Source organism: Macrobrachium rosenbergii, chromosome 23 (assembly GCF_040412425.1).
Source record: "Macrobrachium rosenbergii isolate ZJJX-2024 chromosome 23, ASM4041242v1, whole genome shotgun sequence".
Classification (NCBI taxonomy): domain Eukaryota; kingdom Metazoa; phylum Arthropoda; class Malacostraca; order Decapoda; family Palaemonidae; genus Macrobrachium; species Macrobrachium rosenbergii.
Genome location: NC_089763.1, coordinates 39,329,469 through 39,346,968, shown reverse-complemented (window position 1 = coordinate 39,346,968; position 17,500 = coordinate 39,329,469). Strand labels below are relative to the sequence as shown.

The 17,500-nt window shown below is 36.6% G+C and overlaps 1 protein-coding gene and 1 non-coding gene across 8 annotated transcripts in view; both read left to right on the top strand.

The window, feature by feature from the left end:
* LOC136851529 (ras-related protein rapA) overlaps positions 1–17,500 on the top strand; it is a 678,490-nt gene that overhangs the window by 519,704 nt on the left and 141,286 nt on the right. The gene's annotated exons all lie outside the window — the stretch shown is intronic.
* On the top strand, positions 3,006–3,076 carry TRNAG-GCC (transfer RNA glycine (anticodon GCC)). Its single transcript has one exon. It is a non-coding gene; the product is annotated as a tRNA-Gly (tRNA).

The window sequence follows — 17,500 nt, the reverse complement described above, 5'->3', positions numbered from 1 at the left end:
GATTAACTACAGTATTTAGGCTTCTGGAAGGCCTACGCTTTAAAAGGGTAAGGGGACACTAGGCCTAAAGGAGGGTTTGAAACTTTTAAGAGAAGTTAATAAACACCGTTAAGTTGATTAGCCAAGAGTTTCGTGTTAATTACACACTTTTAGTGTTTTCATTTTTCTTTATGCTTCAACTGATAGGTCTTTACTGTCCTTTGCGTTTTCCTTAGTTTTGTTGATGGTTTTACTTGCACTGTATATTATTCATTTTTTTAATTATTCGCATTTGACATGGTATGTAACTTATCATGCTGCTTACACAGTTTGTTACCAAAGACTAATTTCTAGTTTTTTTTTTTATTGTAGGGTTACGAATTTATAGAATTATATATTTAGAGTATATATATACATATACACATATACATATATATACATACATATATATACATATATATATTTATATATAATCATGTGCTGCCTCTGTTCTCTGTGTTGCCAAGCCTGTCTCCAGTTCTTCACAAACCTCCCCGAGTCTCTGCCAAGTTTTTCTTTGTCTACATCTAGTACTATCTTGTAGTAGTAGTAGTGCTTACAATATGAAAACCGACAGCCTTTAGTAATATATTTTTCAGTTATGAAAAAGTGTTTTGTTTTAAATGTTTATACAAATATTGATAAAAATGCCTCTTGCAATACTATATAAAATTTAATGTTCTCATTGGTCTTCAGCGGATAGCGAACTATATATAGGTTGTACTATTTTGATAGTACTATTTTACGCGGTGGCACCTTTGTTGCAAACACGAGGCAAGTAGCGTATTCAGTGACCGGAGAAAAATTAAGATGGACACTGACCTATGAATAGTACCGCTTCCAGGCCTCGTACTTCGTTCTGCTTTAATCCATTTTCCCAAGGGAGACGTCTTCTCAAGTCCATTCTGTCAATCCAGTAGTGGTTATATTTAAGCATTTACTCCACAGGGAGGTTGTGTTTTTGATCCGTTTGTTTGTCAGGCTTTTTGTCTGCAGTATTACACAAATGTTTGTGGTTGGATTGTTACGAAAGCTGTAGGGAAGGTGGAATTTGTGACTGGCGAAAGTATTGAATTTTAGATCTGGATTGGAGGCTTTTGTCATGACGCGGAGTCAGGGAATTGTAACAACTTCGGTTGTTCTATTCATGTCCTTGTCCCATAACTGTGTTTGGGTGTCTTAGCGTACACTGTTCAACAGTGAATACTGGCCATCCACGTATATGGTTTCTTTCATGTCATTTTGAGCACACTGATCTGACTTGAATCCCTTGGCTTAAAGGCTGTGCTAACCAAATCATATAAGGTTGGCTTGCTGACAAAGCCCCTTGGGCAATAAAAGGTTAAACATAATTATGTCATCATAAGGGTTGGGTACCAGATCTAAATAGAGGTTTATTATCTTGCCAGTCTTAATTGCTAAGATGTCAGTTGAATTGGCTTAACAACATGGATTACGAAACCTGTGTTAGATGAGATATTAGTCTTATTTTCATACTAGTTAGAATTCTTCGTGTCGTTCAGGGCCTAACCTATTTAGTGTATGAAATCGTCACTTATCTGAAATATCTAATTAGCATATATAGATTATTCGGGGTGGTCTTTCTTTCTATGACTGTTGTTTAATCTTTCACGACTACAACTTTAGGGTGATGAATTTGGTCCCGGAAATTCATCCAGAATTCGGGGAAATGTGTATTCTTTTGCTCCCGAGAGGGCAGTATACACACCTTCAGTGCATTTCTGCTGCTGCATACAAGTTGTGTATGACCACTGACACGAATGATGCCGATTCTTTTCAGTGCCTGTATTTATCGTAAATTGCGAACTCATGTCACGAACAGGAAGATTATTGAATTACTTCTTTTGAAATAATGTTGGGTCACGCGTGTAAATCGAGATAGCATTATGGCAGCGGTAAATCCTTTGAACCTCGTTCGCAGAGTTATTTTTGCTTCGGATGTTTGTAAAGGGTTGGGAAATTTGATTAACAACGTCAGAACTCTGGATTTACATTTTGATTAGGATGTTTCACTACTGGATTATTTGTGAAATTTATTCGCGTTGGTAAAGGGAATGTCTATTATTGGGGAGCGGGGGGTGGGGGGGAGGGGAATTTTATTCGTGGAATCTATGATGGTTAATCAAGTGTAATGAGATCATTGATATTCATTTAAAATTTTATTTTAATTGGTTTGACGATTATTTGAAAGCTTTCATATGGGTTCCTGTTATAAACAATTCGAAGACTTTTGCGTAAGGTAGACAGGATTTCGATGTTTATCTTTAATGAATTTGTGCTTGAATATCAAACTACAGTAATGAACAGTATGTACAGTAATGTAGCCAAAAATACCAGAAGCTTGCTTTCACAGAATTGAATTCCTATGAGTAACATGGAACCACAAATCCAAAAGAAGAAGCGAATAGAATTTGCATATGAAAATTGATGTTAAACATGAAAATTGACAGAGGAAGAATAAAAGAGGCGCAAACTCAAACCACGGTCGATCGCTAGGCCAATAACTGCATTCTGCCGTGGCCCGTGAGTTATCAGCTGTTCAGAAGATATCGTACTTAGACTCATTATCGTACATGGACTCGGAATGGTAAAGTTTGTACAGTATAGGGCAAGGTATAGATGTTCCTTAAGATTAAATCCCATCGGAGGGAGAACTGAAGAACGATCAAATTAGTTTTGAAGTAGTCAAGATGTAGGCCTAATATTAAATCGGTATGTCAACCGCTTGACTTTGGTAAGCTTACTGGCTTCAGTACTTATAGTTTTCGGTAATAATCGGGTTGCCAGGAAGCAAGTTTAGAGGCTTTGGGAATTATATTAAGGCTTAACAAATTGACAAAACGATTCAGGGTTAGATACAGGTCAGTCATTGTTTCAATGTCCCTGAAAAAAATTTATTTTTTTTTAAGCCGAACCTATGCATATATTTCCGGGTAGGTTCTAGTGAGGCTTCTTGTCATATAGACGCATCGGTGGTTCAGTGGTAGAATTCTCGCCTGCCACGCGGGAGGCCCGGGTTCGATTCCCGGCCGATGCAAATCTTTTTAATATTCGTTTAGTTGGTGACAGTCTTACCGTGGCGTGTGGAGGGAATTTCGTTTACGTGTTCTTCCAGTAAATTACGTACTTGATGGCAGGTTCTGAGCAGTTGTTCGTTGCATTTGGATGTAGTTCATTGTTAGGTCTGGTGCACTGTATCTTCACTATGGTGAAATTACGCAGTCCAAGTTATCATCTCGACCAATGCATTTGTATATATTTATCCAAATACATAAACGATTGAACTTATAAGAGATGTATATCTTCATAATTAAGACACACTGGTTTAGCTCCTTATTTGCTTCTTTATTATTTATATTATTTATTAATCTATATTTATTTGTATTCTGTTTTAAATAAGTTTAACCATAACAGCGATATCAGCTGGCCATTTATAACAAGCACATAGCATCGAGTTTAATTTGGGACGAACGGGTCCTATTTTTCAAGCTTAAGTGACGCGTGTTGCTAGAACATTTAAAATGAATTTGTCGAAGCGTTTGTTGCTAATGTACTTGTATTGGCGCAGCGATTAATTCAAACCCGGACGCGTATGTTTTTAGGCGTTAAAAGGCTTAGAGTAGAGCTTATTATATTTTTTTTTTTTTTTGGTTTATTTTTTTGGCAGTATAAAAACTAATACTGCGTCGGTTGCTTGTCAAAATGATGCATTACGGGGGAGGGAGGGGGCGGCTTTTATTCGAATGTTTCGTTTTTACCAATTCTCTCTCTCTCTCTCTCTCTCTCTCTCTCTCTCTCTCTCTCTCTCTCTCTCTCTCTCTCTCTCCATTAAAAAAGCTATTTCGCCATGCCTCATACCTGTTAAACTGAAGTTTTGTGTGAATCGGATAGCACATACGTATGTAGTATATACTGTCTATATATCCATAAATATACAGACCAAGAAGTATATTTATATATGTGTATGTGTAATCCAAGCACCTTCATTTCCGTTCTCAGCAATCATTGTTGGAAGCGTTGTTATTGTCAGTGTATCCGGAGGTATAATAATGACCTAACTCTGGGTAAGTCAAACACTTCTCTAAGACATTCGTCAGATTGGTAGAGTTGAACGATTCGTAACCTACTTAAAATTCGCTACCCAAAGATACTTCCCACGCAGTCGAAGCACCTACTCCTTACGTATTGCAACATCATCTCCACCTCTTTGTATAAAAACAATTTTATGTAGACTTCTTGAGAAAGTTATTTTATATATTTCTTAGCTCATTTTTAGAGAGATGTCCGTCACATCGAGAGAGTTATGAATGCTATGGTGTTTAAAGGAAATTATTTTATTTTCTTGTTTCCTTTTTTTTTTTTTTTTTTTGTAAAATAAGCTCAGGTTGTTTGTTCAAAGTTGACTAACTTTGTGAAAACTGACTCGTATTAGATTTGTATGGTCTTGAAGCGAGTCGTATTCCGTATAGTCCGGATCGAGCGTGTACGTTTACAGTCTCTCTCTCTCTCTCTCTCTCTCTCTCTCTCTCTCTCTCTCTCTCTCTCTCTCTCTCTCTCTCTCTCTCACTGAAGTTTTGTGGAGTCATTTTTATATATATATATATATATATATATATATATATATATATATATATATATATATATATATATATATTATATATACTGTTTATTATCTGTAAATATACACAAAACGAGTATTAAATTTGTATGACTTCAAGCGTGTCGAATTCCATATAGCCGAGATCGAGCGTGTACATTTACCGATTCTTCTCTCTCTCTCTCTCTCTCTCTCTCTCTCTCTCTCTCTCTCTCTCTTTTAACGTGGGATCTTGGGGAGGGGGAAGTCAGGAGTCCCTGGGGTAAAAAAAGATACTACCCCCACTCTCATTTTCTTCTAATTCTCGGATATATAACTGATCTCTCAAGCTGAATTTCACTACCAAAGATAATGGCATTCTCACTCCCTTGATTCGTAAATCAGATAGAACAGTGACATTCTCTCCATACTCTTTTATGTAGCTCTCCTTTTACTGTACCTCCTTTCCTATTCACTTTCTCCCATCTTCCTTTCCACCCTCTCTTAACAATTGATTCACGGTGCAGCTGCGAGGTTTTCCTCCTTTTCCACCTTTCAAACCTTTTTGCTGTCAAGTTCTTCCAGCGCTGAATGACCTCAGAGGTCCCAGCGTTTGGACTTTGGCCTAAATCCTATATTCTGTTCTATTCTATGTAGCTCTTACTCGAGAGATGCAGTGGAAAATCCACATCAAATAATTTTACCCTAATAGAAACATGTTGAAACCTTGTAACCAGACGGGTTTCAGGTATTTCCATACGTATGGAAATCCATCGGGAGAATGTGTCTGTTGTTCTCCTCCGTAAACAAGGTAAGCCCCAGTGGGGAGCTGCAGGATGGGCAGCCCCTGTTTACAAACGCACATCCCCTTAGGGGATGGTTTGGAACAAGTCATTCCCCTCAAAACAGGAGATAACCGTGTTAGACAAGTTACCACCCTGCCGCAAGTCACGGGCACTGTAAGAAAATTAATGGAACGGAATGAGTTATGTACGTTCTCTCTCTCTCTCTCTCTCTCTCTCTCTCTCTCTCTCTCTCTCTCTCTCTCTCTCTCTCTCTCTCTCTCTCTCTCATAGCACCTGGCTTTGTAGAGGGCATTGTGAACTATCATTTTGTGGTGAATGTTTGTAAAAGTCACAGATTATGTACCAAATATTAAGGAAATTAGTAGAGTTGAGAGAGAGAGAGAGAGAGAGAGAGAGAGAGAGAGAGAGAGATTTCATGTAGTGCACTTCAGGGGTTTCAGGCTCAGCTGCACCCGTTTTTTATCCTATTATTTTACCGCCGTTCCACCTCCCTTTCCTTCATCTTGCTGCCCAACCTTTCTAACTTTGACGTCAAATTACAACTATGGGATTCTCTCCAGTTTTCACCTTTCGAATCTTGTATTTCATCTCATGTATTTCCTAGAGCTATTCGTCTTGCTGTCCAACTTCCTTAATTCCCTCTTCCCACTGCCTTCTACGCTAAATGGCTGAAAGTGCACCAGTGCTTTGCTTTGCAGGCTAAATTTCACGTTTCATTCATTCAAAGTTTATACACCTTATCTTGCTGAAATTAGTGTAACTGAGAGCGATACACATGTTAGTTTCGTCGGCGTAAATTATGTAAATTGATGCGACAATTTTGATGAAGGCCACATTTGTATGAATGAGTTTATGGACCAGTTTTGAATTGGTATATACCGGTGTTCCAAAGGCTCAAGTTCATATGAAGGTATTTGACAGTATCGTTATGAGCTTAAGTTTTTTGTTGGTTTCTAGAAACTAATGGGAGTTTTCATCTCAGTACTGCTGTTCTCTGCATTTTAATCATTTAATTTTCAGCCCCAGCATTTCAATTTGGAAAAATGGTCGGGTATCCTTTTATTTCGTAATCCCGTCTACTCCTAGTTGAGAGAGATCAGTTACAGGCGCCGGTGGAAGTTAATGGCTAATTAACTCTAATAATGGATCCAGTTTGTTTTCCAGTATGCACTTGAAATTTCGGCGCTTTCATCGACTCATAATCTCCCTTATTTTGAAGCACATTTGTCATTGTTTTAGGGGAGAGGTCATTAATCATGTTATTGATGGTTTATTTTTGTCCCTTTTTTTTCCCCACCTCGCTTGAACGTGGCTTTGACAGTTTTGATCGATTGTGTTTCCTCTGTAGGAAAGATTGGTGTTTATGTATATGTGCCTAATGGTGCGTCCAAATACAAATGGACATCCATACACATCCATCATATTGTATATTAATAAAATTTGTAATTCGGGACACTAATGCTATAGTTTTTCTTATGGTATCCAAATTTAACAGATTTTAATATCCAAAGTCCTTCAAAACTCGTGAAGAACCTGCGTTTGTTTTCATCTTCAAAGTATCTCCTTATCTTAACCGTGCCCTTAACCATTGCTGCAGTTTAATTTCATTATTGTAGATTTTTCCTTGTTGGTGTTAATTTTTATTCGTTATATTTTCTCTCGCATCTTTGAGCTTTCTTTTCTGTGAAGGATTGTTGATGTTGCTGTGAATTTAGCTGGTTTAATCTTGCTTTCCTTTATTAAAATATAGGCGTTGTGCCTTCCACTTTCTTCGCAGTTTCAAGACTCAGGGAAGTAGCACGATGTGCGTAATGGTTGGGTAGAAACTTGCAGCGTCTGTTGAGGCCAAGTGTGGAATGTACAAAGAAATTTTTGAGCCAGCTATCTTCTGTGGACATGGAAGTTAACTATAGTTGCTGATTGTAAATAAGAGAGAAAAGATGGAAGCTGTGAAGAATAATTGTTCATTTAAAGCATGTGGCATAAGAATTGAAAGGCTGGTTAAGGTGGAAATAATTAAACAAGTAAGAAATGCGCCGATGTTTCTTTGGCGCAATCGAGTTTTCTGTACAGCCGCTACAGCTTATAAACAAGGCTACCGAAAACAGATTTATCTTTTGGTGGTCTCGGTATGGGCCGCGGCCCAAGAAACTTTAACACGGCCCAGTGTTGGCCTATCCTATATCGCTGCCAGAAGCACGATTATGGCTAACTTTAACCTTAAATAAAATAAAAAGTACTGAGGCTAGAGGGATGCAATTTGGTATGTTAGATGATTGGAGGGTGGATGATCAGCATACCAATTTACGGCCTCTAGCCTCAGTAGTTTTTAAGATCTGAGGGCGGACAGAAAAAAGTGCAGACAGAAAAAGTCCGGATGGACAGACAAAGCTGGCACAACAGTTTTCTTTTACAGAAAACTAAAAAGGTCAGTGAAAGTAAAAGGACTGAACAAAGTATTATGAGATGGCCTGGCTATGTGGCGAAGCGAAAAAGGAGAATGAAGAGTTGGTGAAAGATATAGAGGTTTTGGGACGAGGAGAGGAAGACCTAGAAAGAGCTTGACAGAGGGTGTGGGAGAGATACAAGAAAGGTTAAGTATATCTCAGTTTAACCAGACCACTGAGCTGATTAACAGCTCTCCTAGGGCTGGCCCGAAGGATTATATTTACTTTTACGTGGCTAAGAACCAATTAGTTACCTAGCAACGGGACCTACAGCTTATTGTGGAATCCGAACCACATTATAGCGAGAAATAAATCTATCACTAGAAATAAATTCCTCTTGTTCTTCACTGGCCGGTTGGAGATTCGAACTCGCGACCAACAGAGTGGTAGCTGAGAACGGAACCCGCTCACCCAGCGAGGAACTACAAGAAAGGAAAGGCCTCAAATTTCTAGAAGGAAAGGCCCCAATTTCTAGAAAGGTAGTGTGTGTTGCAAGACATATGTGAATGGCGCATGTATATAGGGTGGTTCAGTTTGCTGCTGGTGAGCTTTCGCTGAAGGTTATGAATGGAAAGTTTCAGAGACGGTGTTCGTCTACGATTCGGCAATTGAAATAGGGATGTGTCGGTAATCAAATAGGCTTTTTCTCCGGAACTACCCTCAATGGAAACGGCTTAATGGTATACGTGTAATATATATATATATATATATATATATATATATATATATATATATATATATATATATATATATATATATATATATATATATATATATATATATATATATATATATATATATATATATATATATATAGTATATGGATATACTATATACACACACACATATTAAATTATATATATATATATATATATATATATATATATATATATATATATATATATATATATTTATGTACGTGTGTGTGTGTGTATAGATATATGCATCACATTTTATCCTTACACTTTTCCTTCCTTACAAAGGGCAGAATGCCTTCGCGCGTATCAAAATGGGAAATGAACAGAGAGAGTCTGCCTGCAACGCAGTAATCAAATAGGAAGTCAGTAATTCCCGTATTTGTCTGGTTCGAATATTTTTGTTGACGCTTCCATGTTTATTCGCCCTCGACATGAAAGGCTCATGTGTCCAAATTTCCTGGAACAAAAAGGGAACTATGGATATGCACCTATTCAGCGGAAATTCAAAAGCTGAGAGTTGCTGTGTGTGTTTTTTATTGTTTTTTAAAGCTAAACATGAATGGGGTTAATGATGTAGGACACAGAGTTTTTTATTTTGAATAAACGGAGTTTGTTGTAAGAGTTTTTTTTTTATACTGAATTTTTACTTTACCTTGAAATATTTTTTAGCAATAGATAGTCTAGATCAGAATTATATTGACATGTAATGTCTCGTGAGACTATGGTTATCGAAGTAGAATTACTTAGCATACTGTTCATTTTAATTTTTATAGCATTACCTGACCACTGATTATTATATATAATTCAGGTTAATCAGAGTTTATTTGTAATAATGTAAAACTATAATTAATAGTAATTCCAGGTTAAAAAGTACATCAAAATCCAGTATACAAAGTAAACATCAATGTGTAACTGATGGTTTAAGTAGAAGGTGCTTGCGCGTATGGTAATTCCGTTTGGGAGTATAGACATGTTTTAACTGTAAATATTAATAAAGGAAATGATTGATATCTATGAAAGGAACTTGCAGGCGGAAAGATTTATGGGGGGAAAAAAGTGTATTTGACAAACGATAAAATAGGCACGTAATTTAAATAACTCTAGTTTTTTATTGAATAAAATACGTACATTTGCAACAGCTTTAAGATTTATAGAAATGGCTCTGAATCACTTATGGTGTGTAACTTGTCTCCTCCCATTGTATTTTTTAACCGGCATTGCATCTCAGACATCGGGATGTTATGTTGCACCGCGCCAGCGTAGCGTAGTTTCTCTCTCTCTCTCTCTCTCTCTCTCTCTCTCTCTCTCTCTCTCTCTCTCTCTCTCTCTCTCTCTCTGGAGCCAACTCTCTAAAGTAGTCTCCGACCCGTAGCAAGCTTGCATTCTTATAAAAATAAATGTATTATTATTATTATTATTATTATTATTATTATTATTATTATTATTATTATTATTATTATTGCTGCTTCAGCTGCATTTATTTTGTAGAAAACTTTTTCTATTTTCCTTAAATGACAAATACAGGCGAGCTGTTAGCACGCACCTCCAATGAAGAGAAGTCCGCAATAAGGAAAAAAAAAAAGTCTTCTACAAAATAAATGCAGCTGAAGCAGCAATAATACTCAATAAAACCTGTTTAAAAGAGGGTCTGCTGCCATATTATTATTATTATTATTATTATTATTATTATTATTATTATTATTATTATTATTATTATTAATTATACTCGTATGATAAAACAGCACCAACTTTTAAACCAAAGTAAAAGTTTATACAATATTGCTTTTTGATTCAAAATAAAACTGTCTTTGAATTAGTCGTTTTGAAAACGTCCAAAAATTCAAAACTTGCAATTGAAATGCGTCGGCATTCGTATATGCTATTATTTGCGACTTTTTTTTTTATCCTTAACACGCGGAAGGAGGACACGAGAGAGAGAGAGAGAGAGAGAGAGAGAGAGAGAGAGAGAGAGAGAGAGAGAGAGAGAGAAATCGTGGCTCCCTGTAGAATTTCCCCAGAGGGTATATTGGCCCACCTCTCGAGAGATTTCGTCGTCGATCTCAATTCGATTACTCAGCCTCTTTAGCCTCTCGTGCCTTTTGGTCACACACCGTCTTCTCATATTCGAATATTCCCACTCTACACGTATTTCGTAAAATTGGTTGGCCGTCGATGGAAAAAAGAATTGGATTTGGTTATTTATGTGTGGCTCCGTATGCAAATCTGTAGATATTTGTTGTATTTTCATTTTTTTTTTTCATGACAATCATAAATACATTATTTCATAAAATTTGATTTGATTGCATCTGCGTGTTTCATGGCGATAATAATAAGTATTTCATAAAATCTGATTTGGTTACATCTGTGTGGTTCCGTATGCAAATCTGTAGATATTTGTTCTATTTTCATTTTTGCATTACAGTAATTGTCACGTTAATGATGGTTTTGCGGGAACTGCTGGTTCCCCGCTCGTTCCCTTTTGTGGATTTGCCTCCTTACCTTCAAGTTTTTTTGTTTTGATGTTTCGTCGGTGAGCTGCCGTTTTTCTTTCGCCAGTCGGGTCTGGTTGGGCAGCGAAGGTTGGCAGCAGCAGCAGGCAGTTTTTGAGTCGACGTTGGTCGAGTTTTTGAGCAGCAAATTGGAGCACGCCTACGAAGTGGAGCACGTCGTAGAGGTGGAGTGTGACCATGACCACGAGCTGCTCATCTTTGATGACAGCGTGAGGCTGTCCTGACGTCTCCATCGGGGTATTCTGGTTGGTGGGTTTTTGTCCCTGTTACGCAGCTGAGGGCTGTCTTGGTGCCCCCGATGGAGGACTTATGTTTGGTTTTTTCTCGTTCTGCCTGCTGTTGTTTTATTTGCCTTTTTTATTTAAATTTTAAGCTACCTTTTGTTTAGAACGTTAATCGTTTGTTTAACTTATTTTTGTTTAGTGCTGCCTCTTGGTTTTTTTATGCTTATGGTTTTATCTTTTACCAGACCTGTCTCACTTGTAAATATTTGTAAAAATAAATTAATATTGCTTATTTTATTGTTTCTGTTGTTTTCCCTCCTTTGTTTGTTGCATCTGCCGTCAGTCATGACAGCCCCGTCCTGAGTATATTAAAGAACCTGCATAACGCCCACTGGTCGTTACAATGGCGACCGTGACAGGATGGCTCTGTTTTGGCTGGCGGGGTTGTACGGCATTGAGGGGATCATGAGTGTAAAAAAAAAAATAATTTTTTTTTTCTTTTAGGTGGGGAGGTGTCACGTTAGTGATGGTTTTGCGGGAACTGCTGGTTCCCGCTCGTTCCTTTTGTGGATTGCTGCCTCCTTACCTTCAAGTTTTTTTTTTGTTTTGATGTTCTCGTCGGTGAGCTGCCGTTTTTTTTTTCGCCAGTCGGGTCTGGTTGGGCAGCGAAGGTAGCGGCTGTGGCAGCAGCAGCAGGCAGTTTTTGGAGTCGACGTTGGTCGAGTTTTTGAGCAGCAAATTGGAGCACGCCTACGAAGTGGAGCACGTCGTAGAGGTGGAGTGTGACCATGAGTAGTCGTGTGACCACGAGCTGCTCATCTTTGATGACAGCGTGAGGCTGTCCTGACGTCTCCATCGGGGTATTCTGGTTGGTGGGTTTTTGTCCCTGTTACGCAGCTGAGGGCTGTCTTGGTGCCCCGATGGAGGACTTATGTTTGGTTTTTTTCTCGTTCTGCCTGCTGTTGTTTTTATTTGCCTTTATTTAAATTTTAAGCTACCTTTTGTTTAGAACGTTAATCGTTTGTTTAACTTTATTTTGTTTAGTGCTGCCTCTTGGTTTTTTTTTATGCTTATGGTTTTATCTTTTTACCAGACCTGTCTCACTTGTAAATATTTGTAAAAATAAATTAATATTAAGTTTATTTTATTGTTTCTGTTGTTTTCCCTCCTTTGTTTGTTGCATCTGCCGTCAGTCATGACAGCCCCGTCCTGAGTATATTAAAGAACCTGCATAACGGCCCACTCGGGTCGTTACAGTAATAAATGTTATTTCATAAAATTTGATTTGGTTACATCTGCGTGGTCCCGTATGCAAATCTGTAGGTAAGTAGCTGTATTTTTTATGGCAATAATAAATAATGACCAAATATTTAGTACTAAAATTGGTTAGCCTTCGTTGGAAAAACGAACTGGATTTGGTTTTGTGTGTGTGTGGGTGTGTGTGCGCGCGCGCGCGGTTCCGTATGCAAATCTGTAGGTACTAGATGTAATTTTTTTTTTTTGTGACAAAAATAGTGACTAAAAGATTTCATAAAATTTGTTTCGTTATGTGTTTGTGGTGTTCCTCATGCAAATCTGCAGATACATGCTGTATTTTCATCTTTTCCAGTGACAAAAAAAATGACAAATATTATTTCATGATAAAATTGGTGGCTTTCGATAGAAAGACGAATTCGCTTCTGTTATGTTTTTGTGGTTTCGTATGCAAATCTGTAGGTATTTGTATTTTTATTTTTTTTTCGTGGCAATAATGATTAAAAATATATTCAAAATAAAATTGAGTATCCTTCGATGAGAAAAAGAATGAATTTTGTCATGGCGATGATAAAGAGAACTGTATATTTCATAAGGAGATTTTAAGGATTATGAAATGAAGCTATTATAATTGCTATTCAACAAATATTGTCTAGCCATTGATGTAAGTATTAACTGGTCTTCAACTGAGCTTGAAAGAAGACTGGCATTAAACTCATAAATTCCTAAAAAACAAAAATCAGATCACACTTCTTTCGTCAACAAAAAAAAAAAGCATAATTAGCAGCACACATTGACATCGGTCCTTTTCATGGTTAATTTTATCATTTCCTTTGTTAATATTTACAGTTAAAACAAATCTATACTCCCACACGGAATTACCAGACTCGCAAGCACCTTCTACTTAAACCATCAGTCACACATTGATGTTTATTTTGTAAACTGGATTTTGATGTACTTTTCAACCCGGAAATACTATTATTATCGTAAAAACTCTTACAAAGGAAATCTCCTACACGGTGGAAAAACATGATGCAGATTTTGTACAGCTCAGTGGAACTTTTGCATAGGTTGGTTTAATTAATAGGGCTGTAGGGAGTTGACTGTCACAGGAAGGCCCGCTGACAGATATGTATTTTTTCATGGCAAATACTTGTGACTTTTATTCTCCACTTTTTAAGTAATTTTTCATGCATGCATGCTACTTTGCTATTTGGTTTTACTGTTTTTGTCGTGAATTCGGGAAATGTCATGTTTCTTTTAGGATGCTGAAAATAATTTATTTAGTTTGTAATATAATAAAATATATATATTGGATCTCGCAGATTACTGGTATTCCAGGGAAACTTCGCTCTTGGTTTGGTGCTTTGGCTGTTTGAGAATAATTTGGTTTAAGAGAGAATTCTCATTTGACTATTTGAGAATAATTTGGTTTTAGAGAGAATTCCCATTTGACCATTTGAGAAAAATTTGGTTTCAGAGAGAATTCCCATTTGACTATTTGAGAATAATTTGGTTTTAGAGAGAATTCCCATTTGACTATTTGAGAATAATTTGGTTTTAGAGAGAATTTGACTATTTGACTATTTGAGAATAGTGTTTGAGAATAATTTAGAGAGTTCCCATTTGACTATTTGAGAATAATTTGGGTTTAGAGAGAATTCCCATTTGACTATTTGAGAATTTGGTTTTAGAGAGAATTCCCATTTGACTATTTGAGAATTTGGTTTTAGAGAGAATCCCCATTTAACTAATTGAGAATAATTTGGTTTAGAGAGAATTCCCAAATTTTCTTAAAACAGACTATATATATCTTGATATATCTTACATTTGACTCGCCCAGCAATTAACAGGTTTTGATAAAGATAACCAACTTAGGCTTACTTATTTTCGTTCTCAGTTTCGTAATATGATTATTTTGTGCTGTAAGGGCTTGAAAGTTGTCATTTTAAGAAACTGCCCCTTTGAATGATGAAATAAGCTAAATATTCAAACTTCTGTAGAACAGACTGATGGTTTGTATATTGAAAAAACAAGTTTCATGTATCTTAAATTCTCACGTAGCATTTGAGAGGTGCCATTTCATAGTTTTATGGAGACAATCCAGTTTTTGCTAGCAAGGGGAAGAAAGTAGTTATGGCATAGGATACCTTGTAAACCGTATCGTCTCGAAAAGTTTTCTCTGAGATTTCACTTGTAACAGAAAACGGAGCAAGAAATGGGTGTAGTGTCATTGTGGTCCAGTCCAAGGCCAAAGTTTTGGTCCGCTCTCAGAGTCTTGCACGCAGTGTTGATTCTTTTTCCAGCACAGTCATAGAAATATGCAAATAATTGGATTCCTGCCATAGATACGCAGATGGATGGAATGGAATACGAGTAGAAACTGATTGATTCTTTTGTTTTATTCACAATCGTGGCCCAAACAGTTTGCCACGCTAGTCCTTACCTGCATCTATAGTAAACATACAACCGGTAGACGCAAATTTGAATGTGCATATTTCTTTATGTTAGACGACCCCTGGGTTAAACGGGTTAAACTTGCGAATAGGTAAGGGAAACTGCGCCTTCGAATTTCGACAAAGCCTTGTAACATGCATGAATTTCTAAAATAAATCTAATCCTTCGGGCCAGCCCTAGGAGAGCTGTTAATCAGCTCAGTGGTCTGGTTAAACTAAGATATACTTAACTGTTTTTTTTTTTTTTACCAGCCGACAAGTAACAAAGAAAGTGATATATGAAGATTTTTTACCATCACGCTCTCCATTTTCGAAATCTTGGCAAAATATGTACCGGTTTTCTCCAGTGTTACAGAGGAATGCAGGGATCAAGAATGTTTTCTACTTATTTGCTTGATATATTCCTCACAATTCGGAGCCTCTTGTACATTTAAATAATTGTTTGACTCAAATTTCATTTTATTTAAATGTGGTTCCGATAGATACGTGTAGCCGGTATGAGATATTTTAATATTGTTTGGTGTTCATAATTGCTTGCTTTGGATTTTTGAGAATTGCAGTGTTATATTGTCACAGATTTTTAGTGAGGAAAAGTAATCATAGGTCAAGTTCACGTGATTTGTTAATCATTCATTTCGGAATAAAAGATGGAACACGAATTGAGAAATACATATAGTTGAATACAAAATTAGATGGAATTAATAATAACAAATTATAGAAAGTTTCGTAAAATATGTTTTGTCTCATAAATGTCACGCCCAGTTTTGATGGGCGGAATCGAAACAGCCGTCATATTGGAAAAAATTTGGGATAAAAAAAATGCAAAGTCTAACGAAGCAAGAGTTCAGAAATGCAATCTTCTGCTTGATGATAAAGAATCTATATCAACTCGATTCCTCCTCCTCCCCCACCTCCTCCTCCCCCCAAACCCCCTACCCCTCCCCCCGTTAATAAAGATCAGTAAAAGAATCGATCTAAATTTAAGCCGGCAATTACACTCTACAAAAATATCCGGAACTTTTTCATACCGTCGCTACAGAAATATTGTAGTAATTTTTTTTTTTCTTTTCTTAGTCTCCTTTGTAAAGTTGCAACGGACAAAACTCCGGGAGTTTTACTCCGGATTTTTATGGGAATCATTTTGCTGGCATTTTATTGCCTTGTCTTTTGATATCCGAATATGACTGCCGAGAAATTGTCAGACCGTTTTCAGGTGGAGTTTGTTGTCCATTTATGCTGGAAAGGGATTCATAAGAAACTGCAAGGTTGTCACGCAATTGGAACTTCAGAAGTTCAAGCGAAGATGCAACGCATTACCACCCTAATACTATTCTCCTTGCATTTTGATACATTTTATCAATTTATTAATTTAATTATTTTTTCTTTTTTAATAACTGGAATCTCTTCTTTCTGTATTTTCCTTTACCTCCTCTTACTTCTTAATGAACACCATATTCTTTGGAAGCTTCAATTTCAAGTCAGTGGCCCCTGTGGGCTTGTTCCATATGAATAGGGTTCATCTTCTGAATAATAATAGATATAATATTGATAAAAAATTGCTTGTATTGCATATTATCAAAAATCTGCTTTATGTATTATTAAATAATATTTTTGTTAAGCATAGCACAATTACAGTCGCACCATTTAAACTTTCTTAATTTTATGCCCTGTGATTGGCTAGACTTCAGCGCATTGACCAGTCATCTTCAAAAGTGCGATTTGGCAATGCCTGATTGGCCCGTTTGTCTGTACTGACGAACCATCACACAGATAACGTTAAATCTTGTATTCTTTGACCACAAATCACTTAGTAAACTCAAGACCTTCTTGCATGTATTGAGTGCATTAACTATTGTACTCTCGTCAGTTGTGATTGCCTTGAAATTTGCAGCCAAAAAATCAGAAACAGGAATAACTCACATCGTAAAGGTCTTGAACGCTAAGATTTTAACCATACCCAAAAAGTTTCTGACCCTAAGAGTATTTTCATCTCATTTATCCTAATTGAAAAAAAAAATCAGAATTGAAATTTTAAATAGAATTTTGTGTACAAATCGCGAAAAAATGGAAGAAGAATATCAAAAGGTAATTTTGAATGGGTTTCCTTCTCTGAGAATGATCTAATAATTTGCATTGTTCTCAGACTGGACGTATGTAGTTATACAGTGTGTTTGCAGATTATTAGTCAGTTGAACAACTGTACGTGCCTTTGGATAAAACTGACTGTCATGAGTGTATTTTTTAAAATATGCCATGCTAAGTCCAGTTTGAATGAAAGTTAAACAAGTAATATGAAAATATGATATAAGCATTTCTGGTAGTGATACTTAGGAAAAAAGTTGCATGGCATTCACGTAAGCAATTTTAGATAGTTGTATAAAACATTTTACTAGTAATTTTTATTTTATAGGATAAAAATATTCAGCAAAGCCCAGATTACTCTTGTGTTTTATATTCACCCTATAGTTCCCCATTCGCTCTTCGTTACGG